Genomic DNA, 15,410 nt, shown 5'->3' on the forward strand with positions numbered 1-15,410 from the left:
GGCCTATAGTGTTGTTTAAGTCTTCTGTTTCTTTATTGATCTGTCTTGTTCTACTCACAATTGAAAGTTAGATATTAAAATCTTCTTCTCTTGTATTGCAATCCATTTCTCCCTTCAGTTCTGTCAATGCTTTTATATACAGAGATAGGCAAAAGTAGGTTTACAGTTGTTCATATGGAAAAAGATATGCAGGTGATGATGAATCACAATAGTTTTATTAACTCTGTGTTTCACATATTCGTAACTGTAAGCCTACTTTTTGCCCCTCCCCCATGTGAGAGTTTTAATGTAAATGCATGTACATTCAAAATCTATAATATATTGCTGATGAATTGACCCTCTTATCATTATATAATGCTTTCCTTTATCCTTTGTGACAGTTTCTGACACAGGCATGGCCACTCCTGCTCTCTTTAGGTTTTCGTTTGCATGAAATGACTTTTTCCATCCTTTCACTTTTAGCCTATGTTTCCTTAGATCTAAAGTGAGTCTCTTGTAGTTAGATCTTGTTTTCTCATCCATTCAGCCAATTGATGTATTTTAAATGGGGCACTTAATACATTTACATTTAAAGTAATTACTGATAGGGAAGGACTTACTATTGCCATTTTGTTAATGTATTTCTCGTGTGGCTTTTTTCCCCATCCTTTCTTTTGTTGCCATAATTTTTTGTGTTTTATTGATTTTTGTAGTGATAGGTTTTGATTCCTTTCTCATTTCCCACTGTATATATTCTATATATTTTTTCCTTGTGGTTATCATTACAATGACATAAACTATCTTAGAATTATGACAACCTATTTTAACCCAATAACTTAAATTCAATTACATATAAAAACTCTACTTGTTTACATCTCTGATCTACCCTTTATGTTATTGATAACAGAAATTACTTATTTTGCATGTTGCATATTCATTACTTTTATGTTTTGTTTAAAAGTCATTTATGCTCCTACATTACTAGAGATTCTATATTTGACTTTTTTTATATACTTTACTGATTTTTTACATAGAGGAAGGGAGTGGGATAGAGAGTTAGAAACATTGATGAGAGAAAGATTGATTAGCCGCCTCCTGTACACCTCCCACTGGGGATGTGACCGCAACCAAGGTACACAACCAAGGTACATGCCCTTGACCGGAATCGAACCTGGGACCTTTCAGTCCGCAGGCCGACGCTCTATCCACTGAGCCAAACTGGTTAGGGCTCTATATTTGTCTTTATACTTACCTCTACCAGGGAGGTTTATATTTTCACATGGTTTTGAGGTGCTGCTTATCATCTTATTGTTTCAACTTAAAGGTTCCCATCAGCATTTCTTATAGTGTAGGTCTAGTAGTGATGAACTACTTCAGCTTTTATTTCTCTGGGAAAATCTTAATTTCTTCTTCATGACTGAAGGACAGTTTTGCAGAATATATTTTTTATTAACAGGGTATTTTTATTTCAGCATTTTTAATATATCATTCCAGTCCCTTGTAGCCTGCAAGGTTTCAGCTGAGAAATCTGCTGATTATTTCATAGAAGCTCCTTTGTATGTGCCTTTTTCCTGCTGCTTTCAAGATTCTCTTATTTGTCTGTGACTTTTGATGTTTGGTTATTATGTGTCTCATTGTAGGTCTGTCTCTACATTTATTCTAGGAAGAGTGTCTGAGTCTCCTGAATTTATCCATTTCTCTCCTGAAATTTGGTGACTTTGAGGTAGGTCATTAATTCTTCAAGTAGGTTCTTTGTCTCTCTTTATCTTCCTCTTCTAGGATTCCCATAATGCATACACTGTTCCACATGGTGGTGTCCCATAAGTCTTTTATAACCTCTCTTAATTTTTCTTCTTCTTTTTAAAATATATTTTATTGATTTTTTACAGAGAGGAAGGAAGAGGGATAGAGAGTTAGAAACATCGATGAGAGAGAAACATAGATCAGCTGCCTCCTGCATACTCCCCACTGGGGATGTGCCCGCAATCAAGGTACCTGCCCTTGACCGGAATCGAACCTGGGACCCTTGAGTCCGCAGGCTGACGCTCTATCCATTGAGCCAAACCATTTAGGGTTTTTTTTTCTTTTCTTTTCTTTTTACTTCTCTGCCTCGGTAATTTTGAAAGTCCTACCTTAGAATTTGATTATTCTTTGTTCTGTCTGGTCATGTCTGGTGTTGAATTCCACTAGTAAATTTTGTTAATTCCATTATTGTGCTCTTTAGGTTCAGAATTTCTATTTGGGTATTCTCTATAAGTGGTTCTCAACCTGTGGGTCGTGACCCCTTTGGCGGTCGAATGACCCTTTCACAGGGGTCGCCTAAGACCATCCTGCATATCAGATATTTACATTATGATTCATAACAGTAGCAACATTACAGTTATGAAGTAGCAACGAAAATAATTTTATGGTTGGGTCACAACATGAGGAACTGTATTTAAAGGGCCAGAAGGTTGAGAACCACTAGACTATGGTCTGTTTTGGTAAATATTCCATGTAGACTTAACCCTTTGCGGTCGTTTGTCTACTCTCAGCCACCAAAGCTTTTTTACCGTTCTGGTCGTATGTCTGCTCTCAGCCACCACAGCAAGGAACCGTACGAATCTTGACTCTATTCATTCATGTATCAGTTCATAATTTCTCTGAAAGCTCTTAAGTGTCTAAGTGACCTTGTCACGAACCAAAACACTGCCCTGACAAATCGGAGATATCGAAACTCAATATAAACAAACGCGGTCGTTCCACACTCGCCATGCAAAACACCGTGGCGAGTCAGTCGCCTTTTGAGAGTGAAGAAATCGACAAGCTTCGGAGATACTTCGCAGAATTTCAAATAAAGCTTTACAAATTACGTTTAACTGTAATTAGGCATTCTCGCTTGTTAAGATATTTCAAAATAATACTCCAAAATGGCAAAAAGAAAGTTACCGAAAGAAGTGTACTGCGAATCTGAAAGTAACGATGAAGAGTTTTATTTTGGCACCTTGAATACTGACTCTGATGTAGAAAGTGATAACGTTTGTAGTGATTCTACTAGTAGTGACGTAGTTCCAAAAAAGAGTTAATAAATCTTGTTTATCCTTCATAATCTTGCATGTTATGTATCACTGCTCTTTCAATGGAAATTAATTCCAACCAGTACGACACCCATGTCCAAATTTAATACGACCGCAAAGGGTTAAATGTGTATTATGCTGTTAAAAGATGGTGTTCCATAAATATAAATTAGGTAAATAGGTTGATAGTGTTGTTCAAATCTTATATACCTTTATTGATTATCTGTCTACTGATTAACTTTATCTGTAGATTCAATGCAATTCCCATCAAAACTACCAATCAAGGAAGTTTTTTTGTGGCTACTGATAAAATGATCCTAAAGATTTTATGGAGAGGCAAAATACCCAGAATAGCCAATACAATATTGGAGGAGAAAAACAAAGTCAGAAGATTAATACTATCTACCTTTAAGACTACTATAAAGCTATAATAATCGAGACAGTGTGGTATTTGTAATAAAAAAGATAAATAGGTCAACTGAACCGAACAAAAAGCCCAGAAATAAGACAAAAAAAAAAAAATAGAGACAAGTGATATTTGACAAAAACAAAAAGAACAACAACAAAAGTAATTCAATGGAGAAAGGATAGTCTTTTCAAAGGAGGGTGGTGGAACAACAGGACATCCAAATACAAAAAATAAATCTAGGTACAGAATGTATACCTTTCATAAAATTTAACTCAGAATGGATCATAGATCTACTAGTAAATGTACAATCAAAAATTATTAATCTCCAGAATATAAACAGATGAAAGTCTAGGTGACCTTGGGTTTGGTGATCACTTTTTACTTTATTATTATCATTATTATTTTATTGATGAAAGTATTACATATGCCTCCTTTTTCCCTAATTGACCCTCCTCCCCGGCCACTCCCACCCCCCAGGACAAGCCTCCTACTTTAATAATTTTTTAAAAAATATTTTTATTTATTGTTAGAGAGAGAGGAAGGGAAAGAGAAAGAGAGAGAGAGATGTGAGAGCAAAACATGAATTGGCCCCTTATTAGGGATGGAGACTGCAACCCGGGCAAGTACCCTAACTGGGAATCAAACAGGCAACCTTTCAGTGCACTGGACAATGCCCAACCAACCGAGCCATACCGATGCACAACTGAGTGAGCTACACCAGCCAGGGCAGTGGTCGCTTTTTAAATACATTAAAGCACAATCTGTAAAATAAAAAATTAGGAAGTTGGACTTCATTAAAATTAAAATATTCTGCTCTGTTAAATATACTATTAAGAAAATGAGAGTAGCTACAGCCTGGGAGACAATATTTGCAACACACATACCCAATAAAGAATACGTATCCAAAATATGCAAAGAAGTTTTAAAACTCAGTAATAAGAACACAACACAATTATGGGACAAACAATAAAAAATAGGCAAACTATCTGAACGTATACCTCATTAACAAAGATATACAGATGGCAAATATGAAAAAATGCTCAACATCAAGTCATCAGGGAATTGCAAATTAAAATGATACCCCTTATAATAAAAATCTCTGTGTGTATGTGTGTGTGTATATGTGTTGTTGTTTCTGTTTCTGTAGACAACCCTGACTAATATAAGAGGGATTCTTAGCTACCTATAGGCATTTTTATCCATTTTTTTCATATTCAGAACTGACTGAAGTGCTTGGCACATTTTCAGAGGCTGGTGATATTTATGGACTTTAGAGTATTTACCATCTGATCTTCATTTGTTCCCTGTAATGAAAGAGGGGTTAATTTTCTTACCCCCTCATCTTTATCCATATTTCTGCAAAAGCCCTGCTTGTAGGAGGACTGAAGGCATAGACATCTTTAATAATTAGTTTGAGAAGCAGAAAGCTCTAATTGGTCTCTTTCATTTCTTGTAGACTGGCAACTGTTAGCAGGATGGAGAATACGAAGTGCATATTGTGAGTGAAGGTGGTGGTGGAAGAGGGTTGGGGAAAAATGAGCTTTTTTTGCGAAAAGTTCAGAAAAAGGGCAGTAAAGAGTTATCTCAGGTAATTGGAGGAAGGACTAGGGAGAAAAGGCCTAATGTTTGAACTCACGGAATAAAAAAGGCAGAAGGAAAAAACAGGCCACCAAAAGGAAAGAAAAACATGGGTTTTCTCTTTACCCAGATAATAAGCTTTAAAATACTAGGATTAATAATGCACCTTTACCCCCCCCCCCCCCAAAAAAAAAATAGTATAACTACTTTTTCTAAATTTTACCTATAAATTATTTTACTTGAATTTTCTTAATGTTGTGGTCACTATTCTCACTTATTTCTTGTTATTCCTTAGGTAGGAAAAGCAACTTTCCCCCTTTTTTCCCCTTTTTTCACACATAATTTGAGTTGGTCCTAAACCTTTTCATAAGTCATTGTTCCAGATTGGAGTGCCTTTCCCATTTACTCTAACAAACTATCCCATCCTCTTTTGGTTTTATATATTTTTATGGTACTTTGTGTCTATAAATACCTGATTCAAACTTTGACTAAATTAAAGAAAGAATGCATTTCAAAGTTTATTCTGTATCAAACCTCTTCAGAACAATAGCCATTCAGTACAATATAACCGTTTGTGAATTTTATAACCTATTATGTTCCAACTAATTTACATACAATTTTTTCAAGTCTTATTTATTCACTCCCATTTTTACACATAAAGTTTAAGTTCCTTTCATTAACTTTAACCACTAATTTGGGAAACTGCCAACATCTCATATTATGTGTATTATCTATAAAAATTATTATTGCTTATTATCCAACACCCAGAACCTGGCACTTTGTATGTGCTCAATAAATACATGATGTCTGAATGAATAAAATAAAATATTTGGTGTCTGAAGGAGTTAACGTGACATAAAAACAATACTAATCTAGAGAACAAGAGAACCACATTTGAATTACTAACAGCTAAATAACTATGCCAGTCATTCCTTGTTTCATCACAGAGGTACACGGATTTAAGTCTTCATTTTTGTTGTTAATTCTGGAAGGTTCAACATTTTGTCTTAATGAACGTTAGCATCCAGAGCTCTTTCTAGTACTTAAGTCAAAAAGGTTACACTAACTTTTGGTCGAAACTTTTGGGCCGCTTTTGCTCACCCATCTGGAGCCCAACTTTGGCCCTTTCCTTCCAACTAACAATTCGCCACGCGCCCCTCTCTTGTCCCGGGCCTCGCAATTGCACTCCCCGCCTCACCTCGAACCACATACAACAAAACAGGAAACCCGACCCCACCAGCTCCCCCGGAGCCCACGCAACGCCCCCGAGGAGGCCACAGGGCGCGTGTTTAACCACGCGGTTTTCCTCCTCTAACCCGACGGGGTTTTGTGCGGACAACATGTCCCATATTTTGCTTTCGCAGAGCGCGCCGTTCGTCCCGGCCCCGACAATCGCAGCCCCGGGGGAGCGGCCCTGGAAGACTACTAGCACCGCCTCCTTCGGTCTGCAAACCCCCCGGAGGCCTTCCCCAGCTCGCTCCCTCCCTCCCCCGGGAGACCCCGCCCCGCCCCGCGCCCCGGCGCCGGCACGCGCATGCCCGGTGCGCACCGTGAGCCCTACGGGGAGCGCCTGCTGCTGGCTTCCCCGAGGGCCCCCGCGCGCAGTGCGCCCGCTCCCTGCGCTGCGCCCCGCCCGATGGTTTGCGGGTGCGCGCACCTCCTCGCGCGGGAGAGCCCGGCCAGCGAGCCGCGATTGGCCGGCGGGCGGCTGTGTGTCCGGCCGAGAAACTCTGGGCGAGCGCCCCGCGTCGGGTGGGGGCGGGCACGGGCTTATCTCAGGTACACGGGTTTGCTGGGAGGTCGGGCGCTCGGAGCGGAAGGGGGGGCTGAGAACCGCGCCGGCAGTGCCGCCGCAGCCTCCTCGGAGAAGGTGAAGGGGCGGCGCGGGACCTGCGCCCGGGAACCTTGGCCCCGTGCGGCCGGAGGGCAGGGGCTCCCTGGAAGGTCAGTCTCGTGGGGGTCCACACGTCGTCTTTCTGGGTCTGATCTAGGCATCTTCACTGACTTCCCGTTAGAAAGTTAGCATTTTATTCAAGGGTGTAGGTTTTCGTTTGTTTTCCTTTAAGTGGCAGCGAGTTAGAGGGTATAGTCCTGGTTCAACCTATGATAGACCCTGTGCCCTTGAGAGTCACGTCATCTTTGTATTTCATTTCTAACTCTTGTAACTTTCGGCAAAGAATGCGGTGCTTCTTTAGGTACACTGAGCCATGCCTTAGAAAAGTACTGTTTGCATATTTTTTTGATACACAATGTTTCTTGGCCCAAATTTCTCTAACTGGAAGATGACATCACGCAACAGAATTTGTAAAGTACTTTAAGCTGCATGGATGGAAGGAACTGGATAAACACAAGATAACAGCATTAATAGACAGGGTAGTGGAAAGAAAAACTTTCCACAAGAACCGACTTTTTTTGAAAAGCTCATTTGAATATTTTGTGGAAATTAAATCACCATAATTAGTAGGCAAAGGTAAACCAAAACAAAGGGCCAAACAAAATTACATTTAAAGGAGGTTTCCCTTTCTTCCTCAGGTAATTTTAATATACCATCACGAGGTGTTGGCTTGTCAAAGTTTCTCCTTGGGATCTAGTGTGAAACTAAGCTACATATTCCTTTGGGAAATCTATGCAACAGTCTACCAAGAATATGATGAAAACAAAGCTGACTTCTGTATTAGGTAACAGGAATTAAAGGTATCACATTGGTGAGCGATGATGATGACAAGTCAGAAAAGTGAATGGGAGATGTACATAATTGTCCTTCAAAGACAGAGTTCATGCAATTTTTTGTGTGTTAATTTTTAAAGGGCAATTGACCTCCAGAAAAGTGCATGAATCATAAGTGTACAGCTCGCTGAATTTTCACAAAGTATATCCAGTACTTCGATCAAGGAAAAGCATTATTTGCCTCCTGGAAGGCCCACTTTGTGCCCCTTTCCAAAGATAACCGTTATCTTGATTTTTAACATCATCTATGAATTTATCTACTATTTACTTTATGTAAATGGAATCATACAGTATGTAGTCCTTTCTGTCTCACTTTGCCCATATTGTATTTGTGAGATTTTATACAGTTATGTGGCAATAGTTTGTTTTTTCTTATGCTGTATGGTATTCTACCCAGTTTTTGGCTATTACCAATAGGACTGCTATGGACATTTTTATAAGTATTTTGGTGAACATATGTATACATTTGTTGGATATCCATATCCAACATATAATGAATTTTGGAGATTAACACACTGGTTAAATTGCTGTATTATAGGATCTACAGGTATGTATTTTTGGTATAACTTCCAAAAAGTTTTTCAAATTAATTGTGTTAAGTAACACTACTTTTTAGCAATGCTTGAGAATTCTGGCTCCTCCAAAAGCTTACAACAGTTAGTATTATCTTACTTATTTTAGCCACTTTGGTAGGTATATAATATATAGTGATATCACTTTGGGGTTTTCCCCTGATTTCCCTAATGACTAATAATATTTAACACCTTTTCATATGTTTATTGGCCATTTGGCTATCCTTTATTGAAGAGGTTATCACATTTTATGTAAAGAGCCAGAAAGTAAATATAGGCAGTCCTGGTTTTGTAGAGTTTCAGTTAAAGCAGTACTTGGTGATCCTAGGGCTGCCTGTATTTTAGGCTTTCCTTCCTTCTTTCCTTTCTTTTTTGCCTGCCTGTTTGCTTGCCTGCTTATCTCCCTCCCTTCTTTCTTGTTTTATAGTTTTCTAACCCTTGCTATGTGGAAAAATGTTCAGAAATGAATCTTTAATCTTTTCATTGGTGGTGGTGAAATCATTAACTGAGATAGAGTATATTGGAAAAGTATAAATACATAAATAGTATTAAGTGATATGTGCGGTAGTATTTTAGGGTTAAATTTTAAATCTCTACACATCCTTTCTTTGCTTTTTACCAGTTTTACCTCAATACTAATTAGAGATCTGTTTGAGACTTCTTTAAATTGTTCTTATTGCTCCTTTCCTTTCTCCCATCTCTTTAAAACTGAGGAACAAAAGAGAGGTAAGAAGTGAGAAAAGAAAGGAGACATAAGCCTTCTTTGATATTGCATAAAAGGCTAGGGAAAGGGTAACTATGCAGACAGTTCTGCAGAAAAAGTTCTAAAAAGCATAAAATACTATTTACAATACTTTGAGATGGATATTGTCGTTTGAGCTGTTCCATCTTGGGATAGCTTGATTGAAAAGTATATCTACTGATTGAGTATATTTATAATACGGGAAATAATAGTCAGTGGCTTGGGCCATGAAACTCAGTCGTGGCACCCCTGCCCAGGATGAAGGTCTGTCTTCCTGAAGTGCCCCATTGGGCTGTCCAGGTCATCTTCTCTTACTTTGGGCTCCCTGCTTTTCACTCTGTACCAAAAGTATCAAAAAACTTTCAAAAGTATCACTTTCTTTGATTACTATTTCAGCCTATGTTAACATTTTAAGCCAACACTTTCTTTTTCTTTAGGTGGTTTGTAGAAGTGAATTTAGGTGTATATTTAGATACTAGTGGCCAGTGCACGAAATTCGTGCACGAGCCTGGGGGTGTCCCTCAGCCTGGCCTGCACCCTCTCCAATCTGGGACATCCCTCTCGCAGTCCGGGACTGCTGACTCCTAACTGCTCACGTGCCTGCCTGATTGCCCCTAACCATTCTGCCTGCTGGCCTGCTTGCCCCCAACTGCCCCCCCCCCCCGCCGGCCTGATCACCCCCAACTGCCCCCCCTCCCGCTGGCCTGCTTGCCCCCAACTGCCCCCCTGCCGACCTGATCGCCCTCAATTGCCCTCCCCCTTGCTGGCCTTCTCACCCCCAACTGCCCCCCCTGCCAGCCTGATCCCACCAACTGCCCACCACTGCCGGCCTGCTCACCCACAACTGCGCCCCCCGCCGGCCTGCTTGCCCCAACTGTCCTTCCCCTCCTTCCCCCCGGCCAGCCTGATCACCTCCAACTGCCTTCCCCTCCTGGCCTGATCTCCCCTAACTACCTCTGCCTCGGCCCCACCACCATGGCTTTGTCCAGACGGTCTCTCAGTTTAATTAGCATATTACCCTTTTATTAGTATAGATATGCTAAAACTAATGAGAAGCTTGCAGGTAATCTCCATCAATATAATTTTTCTTTTATATGGGTAATTGAATTTTTCCCGTCTTACTTGGTTGTTATACAAACACAGATTTAAGATAAACCACTAGGCATTGCCTTCTACCACCAACAACCCACTGTTATCCTTAAGCCTTTCTTAAATAGAAATTCTGGACACAATTATGCATTTATATATATAATTTGACTAGTATAAATACCTCTGCTTTATAATTGCCACACAAAACAATTGTACTTTTATGCTTTGTTTTCACTGCACTTCTTGAACCAGAGTTGGAGTTATTACAAATTATTATGGCCCTAGCCAGTTTGGATAGAATGCCGGCCTGCGGACTGAAGAGTTGGTCCCAGGTTCGATTCGGGCCAAGGGCACATGCCTGTGTTGTGGGCTTGATCCACTGTAGCGGGCATGAGGAGGCAGCCGATCAATGATTCTCTGTCATTTATATTTCTATCTCTCTCTCCCTCTTCCTTTTTCTCTGAAATCAATAAAGAAATGCTGGTATATTAAAAAAGAACACACACACACACACACCACACACAAACCCCCAGCAAATTATTATGGCTGGTAAAGGGTATGTGGTGCTGAGGGGATTTTCTAACAAGTGAATTTCCCCTGCCCTCTTGGCTCCTGACCTCATATAGGAACAAAGAGGGTATTTATGTAGTATAAATGTTGAGTGGTACTAGACCCTGATTGCAGCATCGGTATGAATGAGGATATAACTGTCAGTCCAGCCGCTGTCATGAGCTTCCTGGAGTACCTACTCCCTGAACATTGCCTGCATCACAATGGGGAACAAAATTTGCCTTTCCTGGTTGCAGTTTCTATTTTTAGATACTTCATATAGGTTTACTTTGTTTGAAGTCTTTCTCTATTATTATCTTTTATCTGTTGCTTTTATGCTTTATTTCCATCAAATAATGTTATTACTAAAATGTCCAGATCCCTGTGACTGGGATGGGCAGAGGATAACTAATTTTCTTCTCACATGCAACCTACAGAGATAGCTTTAGGGTTGATGAGAAAAAAAGAGATAAGGAACAACATTAATCAATTCTTGTTGCTCTTGTTAGTACTGTACAGTATTATCCTCTTTTGAAATTAATGGATTTTAAGACTTAAGGAGAGGATAGTGCTGTTTTAGGGCATTCATTGCAAAAGCAGTGGACTATAGTGAAGGAGCATGAGGCATAAGAGCAGAATAAGTATGGCTTACTATCTCTCTTTGTTAACCTTTCCTGGAACTGGCTTTTTTTTTGTAAAATGAGGCATTTTGACCAACTATCTCTAATAATAATAATCCTTTCCTAAAGACACAATAGGGAAGCACAGAATTTAGAATTTAGAATTTAAATGACTGTGGAGTTCATTTTGGCTACCCTCAGTTTTTTTTTTTTGTTTTTTTGTTTTGTTTTTTTTTCAGAAAAAAACACTGATGCCTTGAGACAGTGGTTCTCAACCTTCCTAATGCCGCGACCCTTTAATCCAGTTCCTCATGTTGTGGTGACCCCCAATTTCACTGTTACAAATTGAACATAATTAAAGCATAGTGATTAACCCCAAAACCAATATGTAATTATATATGTGTTTTCTGATGGTCTTAGGCGACCCCTGTGAAAGGGTCGTTTGACCCCCAAAGGGGTCGCGACCCACAGGTTGAGAACCTCTGCCTTGAGATGTTGTATTTAGTCACATCCTTACTAAAATCCGGTTCTCCTAAATGTATCCCAGTTGCTTTTTCCATTATACTACCTGTGATAGGCAGCCTTCTAAGATAATCCTGGTATTCACATTCTCTTGTAATCCTTTCCCCTGAAGGTAGACTGGATCTAGAGGCTCACTTCTAAAAGAATGTGGCAAAAGTCCTCAGTGTCACTTAAGAGATTAGATTACAAAAGACTACAGCTTCTTTTTTCCTGGCACTCTTGCTTGCTTACTTCCATGAAGCCAGCTGCCCTGTTACGAGTTTACCTGGTTAGAGACCCACCTGTCAAAGACTTGAGGAGGGTTGGTCCTTTGTGAAAATCTCTTCCCTTATAGATTTATGTGAGGGTAATTGATTGACAGTTATTGACAATTTACTGTATAATTATGAATCTGTTCTCCCTTGTAGTTCTGTTAATTTTTTGATTTATTTATCATGAGGTCATATTATTAGAAGCATAGCATACAGTTTTATAATTGGCCTGTCTTCCAATGAATTGAACCATTTTTCCCCATTTATAAGTATCTTTTTTATCTCTAATAATGCTTTTTGTTTTAAAGTCCAGTCTGATTTTTTAACTAAACTTTTCATTTTGAACTAATTTTAGACTTACCAAAATGTTGCAAAAATAGTACAGAAAGTTCCTATAAACCCTTCACCCTAGTTCTGATGTTAATGCATAGTCATAGTACAATGATCAAAACCAAGAAGTTAATATCATTATAATACTATTCACTAAATTATACACTTTATCCAGACATCACTGGTTAGTGTTCTTTTTCTGTTCTGGGACCCAGTCCAGGTTTCATGTTGTATTTAGTTGTCATGTTTCCTGAGTGTTCTCTGAGCTGTGACCTTGTTTCTGATTTTGATATAGTTTTGTCAGCCTTCTTTTGGTTAATGTGTACATAGAATTGGATTTTTAAAAATCAGCAGGATATCATTGTTTTACAATTGGAACATTTAGTATTTCGATCATTTAATCCATTCCTATTTTGCATTATTCTATTTTTACCCTCTTTGGAAATTACACATTTACCATTCTTTTAGTGGTGGTTGTAGAGACTGTTGCATCCTGGAATGTATCTTTTCAGACCTTTTTGCATTTTCTTTCATGTGTATATGTATCTAAACATATAGTTTTGTTTGCTTTTTTGTTTCCTTAACATAATAATGATTATGTTTTATTATTTTATAACTATCTCTTTTTATTTAATAACTAGAGGTCTGGTGCACAAAATTCATGCACTCGGGGGTGCCCCTCAGCCTGGCCGGCACCCTCTTGCAGTCTAGGAGCCCTCGGGAGATGTCCGACTAACGGCTTAGGGGAGTGGGCCTAAGCCGTCAGTCGGACATCCTTAGCACTGCTGCAGATGCAGGAGAGGCTCCCACCACCATTTCTGCGCTTGCCAGCTGTGAGCCCAGCTTCTGGCTGAGCGGCGCTCCCCCTGTGGGAGTGCACTGACCACCAGGGGGAAGCTCCTGCGTTGAGCATCTGCCCCCTGGTGGTCAGTGCTTTTCATAGCAACCGGTCGTTCTGCTGTTTGGTAGATTTGCATATTAGCCTTTTATTACATACTAGAGGCCCGGTGCACAAAAATTTGTGCACTCAGGGGCGGGGGGGTCCCTCAACCTGGCCTCTGCCCTCTCGCAGTCTGGGACACCTCAGGGGATGACCACCTGCTGGCTTAGGCCTTCTCCCCGAGGGATTGGGCCTAAAATGGCAATCAGACATCCCTGTGGCAGCCCGGCAGCCCTCAGGGGATGTCCACTTGCCAGTGGGTAGCAGACCTAAGCTGCAATCAGACATCCTTAGTGCTGCTGAGGAGGCAGGAGAGGCTCCCACCACCACTGCTGTACTGGCAGCCATCAGCCTGGCTTGTGGCTGAGCAGAGCTCCCCCATGTGGGAGCTCACTGACCACCAGAGGGCAGCTCCTGCATTGAGCGTCTGCCCCCTGGTGGTCAGTGTGTGTCTTAGTGGCCAGTCATTCCCAGTCTTTCTGCTGTTAGGGTCAGTTTACATATTACCCTTTTGCTATATAGGATAGAGGCCTGGTGCACAGGTGGGGGCCGGCCGGTTTGCCCTGAAGGGTGTCCTGGATCAGGGTGGGGGTCCCGCTTGGGTGCCTGGCCAGCCTGGGTGAGGGGCTGATGGCTATTTACAGCTGGTCACACCCCTTCAGGGTGGGGGTCCCCACTGGGGTCCCTGGCCAGCCTGGGTGAGGGGCTGATGGCTGTTTTCAGGCTGGCCGGCAACTGAAGCTCCCAGCCTCTCCTTTTTTTCTTTTTTCTTTTTTTATTCTGGGATTTATTCACCTTCTATAATTGAAACTTCGTTGCTGTCACTGGAGCTGAGAGCTGGCTTCAGCTCTGAGGCCTCGGCCTGCTGAAAGCAGGTATCTGGGGTTTGTTTAGCTTCTATAATTGAAACTTTGTTGCTTTTGGAGATGTTGCTTTCAGAGCTCAGAGCCGGGCCGCGGCAGGCGGGGAACCTTGGCTTCCTTCATCACTGGAGCAAGCAAGCCTCCTGCTCGCTTTAGCTGCATGGCTGCCGGCCGCCATCTTGGTTGGCGGTTAATTTGCATATCACCCTGATTAGCCAATGGGAAGTGTAGTGAAGGTATGGTCAATTACCCTTTTTGTCTTTTATTAGATAGGACTAGAGGCCCGATGCATGAAATTTGGGGCTGTGAGGGAAGCCCAAGTCCTGGGTGCCTGCTGGTGGCCAGAGGGAAGCCTGGGGTACCAGGTGCCAGAGGGAAGCTGGTGCTGGCAGCTGGGGGAAAGAAAGCCTACTCTTGCACGAATTTGTGTATATATATATATATATATATATATATATATATATATATATATAATCTCCATATATATGTATATGGCTAAGTGACTGTCTGACTAACCGACCGGCAGGTACATATGATGCGCACTGGCAATCCTATCTAATAAAAGAGAAACGTGGTAATTAGCCATACCTCCGCTACCCTTCCCATTGGCTAATCAGGGCGATATGCAAATTAACGGCCAGCCAAGATGGCGGCCGGCAGACAGGCAGCTTGAAGTGAACATGAGGCTTGCTTGCTTCAGTGATGGAGGACTCCAATGTTCCCCGCCTGCCACTGCCGGCCTCTGAGCTTGCAGTTTGAAACATTGTTACAAATATAGAAGCTAAACAAAACCCCAGAAACCTGCTTTCAGCCAGCCGGGATGTCAGAGCTGGAGTTCAAACAGTGTTTCGATTATAGAACCCAAACAAACCAGATACCTGCTTCCAGCAGCCGAGGCTTAAGAGCTGGAGCCACGCCTCAGAGCTAAAGCTGGCCCAGAATAAAAAAAAAAAAGAGGAGCGGTTGGAGGCTTCAGTTGCTGGCCAGCCTGAAAACAGCCCTCAGCCCCTCACCCAGACTGGCCAGGCACCCCAGTGGGGACCCCCACCCTGATCCAGGACACCCTTCAGGCAAACCAGACGGCCCCAACCCGTGCACCAGGCCTCTATCCTATATAGTAAAAGGGTAATATGCCTCCCAGCATCGGGATCAGCGGAGCTGCGAGACCTACCGGCACCGGGAT

The 15,410-nt window shown here is 41.4% G+C and overlaps 1 protein-coding gene across 1 annotated transcript in view; it reads left to right on the forward strand.

Moving 5' to 3' along the window:
* The first annotated feature begins 6,835 nt into the window (after window positions 1-6,835).
* Window positions 6,836-15,410, forward strand: part of MIPOL1 (mirror-image polydactyly 1) — a 341,867-nt gene continuing 333,292 nt past the window's right edge. Inside the window, exon 1 of the mRNA XM_081094826.1 lies at window positions 6,836-6,966. The gene's annotated coding sequence lies outside the window, so the exon portion shown is untranslated. The remainder of the gene's footprint in view (window positions 6,967-15,410) is intronic.

Source organism: Myotis nattereri, assembly GCF_964212035.1.
Source record: "Myotis nattereri genome assembly, chromosome: 1".
Classification (NCBI taxonomy): Eukaryota; Metazoa; Chordata; class Mammalia; order Chiroptera; family Vespertilionidae; genus Myotis; species Myotis nattereri.